We start from the raw sequence: 5,615 nt of genomic DNA on the forward strand, positions 1-5,615 counted from the left end.
GTGTTGCATGAGTGGTCTCTTCCACTCCATGAACCTCGTCCTATGGCTGATCCACGTCCTGAACCTCATCCTTAGGAATGTCTAGTCAATTTAACGTCTTAAATTGCTCTACATAAATTATCAATCCGGGTATCGTAAACTGATGAAGTGTGGTGCACTATATGTGCTTAGTTAACCTTTCTCTTACTTCGTTGTTTTATAGTTTATGTTGTTTTTGGGGTTTTATTCTAACATGCAATAATCAAATAATGAGAAAATGACTATGAGATCAAGTATCCTTGCTGCAGCAAAAGGACAAGATGATTCTATCACGTCATTAGTTCATTAGAAGGCTATGTGCATCACTAATCTACAATCAACTTGAAAGCATGCAGTAATTCAAACTGTACATTAAACTTGCAAAGAAAGAGCTTGAAAAAAATAACTTGAAATGAAACTGAAAGCAAAGCATAAAAACCACTTTCTAATGGCACTAGTCACTACTCATGCTACTGCAAAAGGATAAGAAAAACTACTTTAAAGACCAGTTATAATGTTCAAATCTTCCTAACTCTCTGCTTCCAACATATGGAATTATGTGAAACACGATTAAGAAGTAGTGAGAGATAAGTCTAAAAAGTAATCAAAATAAGAAAAATCTACTTTAAAGACCAGTTATTATGTTCAGCTCTTCCTAACTCTCTGCTTTCAACATATGGAATTATGTGAAGCACGATTAGGAAGTAGTTAGAGATTAGTCTAAAAAGTACTCAAAGCAAGCTGTAATTTATTAGTATTCTGATCTCTAAAAGATGAAAAACTTATGATAAAGAGACCATCAATATGTTAGCATACAACTTGAGAAACTAAACTAGAAATCAAGCTAGAAAAATAAAATAAAGGCAGCAACTTATGAATATGACAACTGAAAATACCATTAGAGATAAAGCAAATACAACAAAGACACACAATCCCGGGAGAAAATAACTTGCATAAATTAAAATTGCATGAATGAAAATCTAATCTACCTTACATTCTACAAAGCAATATTTACAAAATGAAATCTAATCTACTTACATCCTAATATGCTCCATGACATCTACTTCACATCTCCTTCCATGTTGAGAACATCAAAGCTTTATTCAATTTCTTCAAAAGTACAAAGAACAAAAGCTTACAAAAGCCATGGGACTAACAAGCTAAAAGGACTAAGAAAAGACTAAAGGAAAGACTAGCAAATGAAGGAGAGAGATCTCCTATTTATACAAAAAGATGAGAGCCATCTCATTAATGATAATCCATGAATCTCTCCCTCTACCTCTAGAGTCCTAATCAAAATAGGAACTGATAAGACACATGTCTTTTAGAGTTACAATACAATTAGGAGATGTGACACATATCCTCATGATCCCATGATTCTTTCCAACCAAATTCGAATTTGGCCTTAGAGTGCCACATAAGGGTCTTCTAGAAGCCTCCTTTCAACCTACACATGTCAACAAACTCAACCCATTTGTTAGGTATAAGCATATGCACATTATTTTCTAATGTTTAACCACAAATTCACTTAAAAGGCTTATAAATAATAAAGATTGGAAAAACATAAAGGTGGCCCAATGATAATGAAAGTGGGATGAATGTGGTGACATAGTAGTGAAATGGAGGTGAAATGGAAGTGATATAATGGACATAATAGTGAAAGTGTAATGCAAATGAATGACATTTTCAAGACTCAACATACCCCCCAACTGAAGCTATTGCATGTCCTCATGCAATATATATTACATTAACTCTTTTGATTCTTGAGCTTTGGCTTAACCTTGCATGATATCATTTGATAACTTCATATTTCTGCAAAGTGTTTCACTTGAATTGCAACATGGTTGGTTCTTGTGTTACAACTATTTTTTTTCCTTTTGTTGCCTTCTATTTTGATCTTTGAACTTTGCGTAATGATATTCTGATTATTGTTGCAAAGTATATCTTTATTGGATTGCATGATGGTTGGTTCTTGTGTGACAACTATGAATTTGTTTGTATCTAATTTATCCTTTAAGCACTTTTTCAAAAGCCATTGTATGCTCATAATAGCAATGTAATATTTAATATATGTTGGAAGTATGTGAGCTCTTGAATATGATATGGACATGGCAAGATATGAATATGAATGTATTCCCCCCCCCAACTGATGGTATTGGAAATTTTATGAAATGAGGAAGAGAAATGTTTTTCCAACAATTATCATTCTAGCTTTTTATGGAATTCTATGGTTAAAAGTTAGAAAATGTCGTACCTTCACTTACCCTTTGGAATGGATGAGTTGTATGTGTAGTGGCTGAAAACTTCTGATCATTTTCTTCTTCAAGTGACTGATCAAGAGGAGTCATGGATAGAGAGATAAGATGACTTTTTATTGCTTCTACTAAAACTTGCTGAATCTGCTCCAAAATGCTGAAAATAATAGTCTTCATGTCTTCAAAACTCATTGGCACAATTCCTACTATGTGAAAAGATGTTCTGATGTCGAACATAGTAGGAAATTGTTGGCTTAGTGGCCATTAATGGATGCCACTAGTCAACACGAGAACTCTCACCATTGATGACAATGAGAGTCAAGATGCCCAAACACATCTTGCTAGGTACGAATGAATTTGCTGATGTTGAGTCACCTAGAAGATCTAACGAACAAGGGACATTAATGTATTCCCATTGTTTGTCAGCATGAGGACTTGCCATTAAGGCATGCAAGCCTCAAGGTGTTTTTACAAAGAAATTAGACTCAAAGGACTATGGACTCAATAATTTGCATTGAAGCAGGGCTTTATTTGCGAAATGAAAATGACAAGGAATGGAAAATGAAAATGGAAAATGGTAATGGAGAACAGAAATGACAATGGGCAATAAGCATGTGAATGAGCCTCTTGCTTTTATTGGTGGGTTATGAATGGACAAAAAGAGATGGAAAGTGTATGTGAATGAAAATGGAAGATATGGAAGAAAGTGAGATGAATGGTTTATTATGAAGTATGGATGTGATGGATGGATGTGATGAGACAATAGTATCTGAAAGTTTTTCAAGTGTTTGGATCTGATTTTGCATCAACATATTTCCTCTTTGTTGCTGATCATCCTCTTATGAAACAAATTGGTCTCTTAGAGAGAGACCATTCTCTTGTAGTCATTTGTCCTTCTTCCTGGAACCTGCAAAAAAAACTAATACTTCTTCTGCAATGGAATGTAAAATTATCAAAGGAGAGAGGTGGCCAATCCCTCTAGTTATGATATTTACACACAAAACTAAGAATTTGTATTAATGAAACAAGTTCTCAAAGGAAAAATCAAAGGAATTTGTACCTGCTTTGGAATTAGTGCCTCAATTTGATGTTGCTTCTTTTCAGCAATTTATTTCATTATTTGCCATTTCAAACTCTAATGATATATTTCTCATTGTATAGATCTTGTTGAGATCTTTCCAATGGTACTTAAATCATCAAAATCTGATTTTGTATGAGAAAGATAGGCTGATTTGAACAATGAGGTTTTTCTGGTTGCGGAATTGGGGAACAACTCTGTAGCTAAAAATCTTGAATAAAAAGTTAGCCATTCAACTTTCATTATCAGTCCAAAATTAATCAATACCTTCAGAAAAGTGAGAAAATAACTTGTTCATTTCATTGATTCAAAATTATTATTTTTTTTCTTGACATGCGACGACTTAGTGTGGCGACTCAGTGTGGCGACTTTGTGATAACACCCAATTTGACTTCCCTTTGACCGTGGTCTTTTTCATCAAATTTGACCGAATGAATAGGACACCATCCATGTACTGACATTTCCCTAGCTACCCATGTGACCTGTTTTGCCTGATGACACCTACAACCTAGAGTTTAACAAAACAGCTGCGGAATCACCAGATGGCTGCGGAATCGCTGAATGGCTGCGGAATTGCCAGACAGCTGCGGAATCTCTGTAAATATGTCAAAAGCTAAACAAAACAGTCACACATTAGCAAATTTCACTTAATCATGCTTAAAGACATCAAATGTAATGATCTGGGTAGGTTTACAAGGAAAATAAGGCAAAAGAGAGAGATAAGTACTGTGAAATGGAGTGGCTGTGTGCGTGGAAGAGAAGAGAGCAAAAAAAAATGAGGAGGAGTGAATGAAATGCATGGAAAACTTCAGAATCTTCTTCTTTACTGGGAGGTTGATTTAGGTCCAGAAACCGTCTTCTTCGAGTCCCCATCTGTGTATAGATATTTGCGAAACTTTAAATTTGGCAAGAAAGAATTGTGAATGCTTTTTGATGAACCTCACCCTCAAGAGTGTCATCCAAGTCCTAGAAATTCTACCAAAGCCATAACATGGAGAAATGTTTATGATATTGAAACACTTGTCATAACAGTTGCTGGTAGAAAAGCGAGTTCCTTTAATCACTCCAAGACGGTCACTTATGATTAGTACTGTGCTGTGCTCTGAAGTGCTTCCCCTGCCTATGACTGGAGTCACGCGCTCAAATCTCGCAGAAATGATGAAGAACAAGAAGAAAAGCGTGCACTTCGCAGCAACGAAATATAAGGGAAGAATGTGAAGATGAATTGTAGTTTGCAGCGGGAGTTATGCGGCTGTGAAGAGCCGTATGTAATTGGCTTATGTAACAGAGCCGTCTTCACTTGGATCACTACTGGTTTTAATAAATTGCAACGGGTGGCATATGGGCAGAGGACGTGGTGGCAAAGAGTCCAGAACATAATTGATTCCTAATTAGATTTCTCTTCTTCAGGCACACGGAATTAAATCAGCATTCAAACAACCAGTTAATTAACTCAATTTCTTCACGCGGCGGAAAAAAAGAGGCTCCAAAGAACCGAATATTTCTCCCATACCACCACGAATTTTCTCAAACGGTTTCTGGGTTATCTAACTAACCCACCTGGAAAAAACACCCATGTTTTAGTTTTTTGAAATTCGCTACCATTTGGGCAAATCAAGCGTGTAAAGTTTGACATTTTTATGCTATTTACGTTTTCTGAGTTATCAATTTTTACTGTTCTGAATTCGTTGTTCTTGTTTGATCTACTGTTTTGTAGGTGTGTACAGGTTCAACACATCCAAATCATTCAAATCATTCAACCCCCTGCATCTCTGTACTTTCACAATCCGTACTGTTTGCACAGATGTTTTCTGCAAATCCGATAATCAGCTAAACATGAGTTTCATGACTCCAACTTTGAAAAAAAAGGCCCTAGCTGACTTGTATGTCATTGATAAACAGTACGAGAAAGCTTTTGCAATATATGCAGATCTGAGGAAACCTGGCATATTTGAATTTATTGAGGAGCATAATCTACATGATGCTTTGCAAGATAAGGCGTTGGCACTCATGACTTTAGATCCAAAAAGGGCAGTTGCCTTACTAGTCCAACAAAGAGAGTTTATTAAACCATCTGAAGTGGTCTCACAGCATATGAATTTTGATGAGCTTGTTCCATTATTGAAATTCTATTTTCATGAAGAGGTTCAGAACATCAAAGCTACTCCGAGCTAGAAAACTGGCCATGGCTGAAGGACAAGCACAGGGATGTAAGCAACTCTCTGTTTCTGACTGATAATGTAGCTATCCAAGGGTGAAATCAA

This window comes from Pinus tabuliformis, chromosome 4_2, assembly GCF_031772625.1.
Source record: "Pinus tabuliformis cultivar Carrire ecotype Pingquan chromosome 4_2, CPIR1, whole genome shotgun sequence".
Taxonomy (NCBI): domain Eukaryota; kingdom Viridiplantae; phylum Streptophyta; class Pinopsida; order Pinales; family Pinaceae; genus Pinus; species Pinus tabuliformis.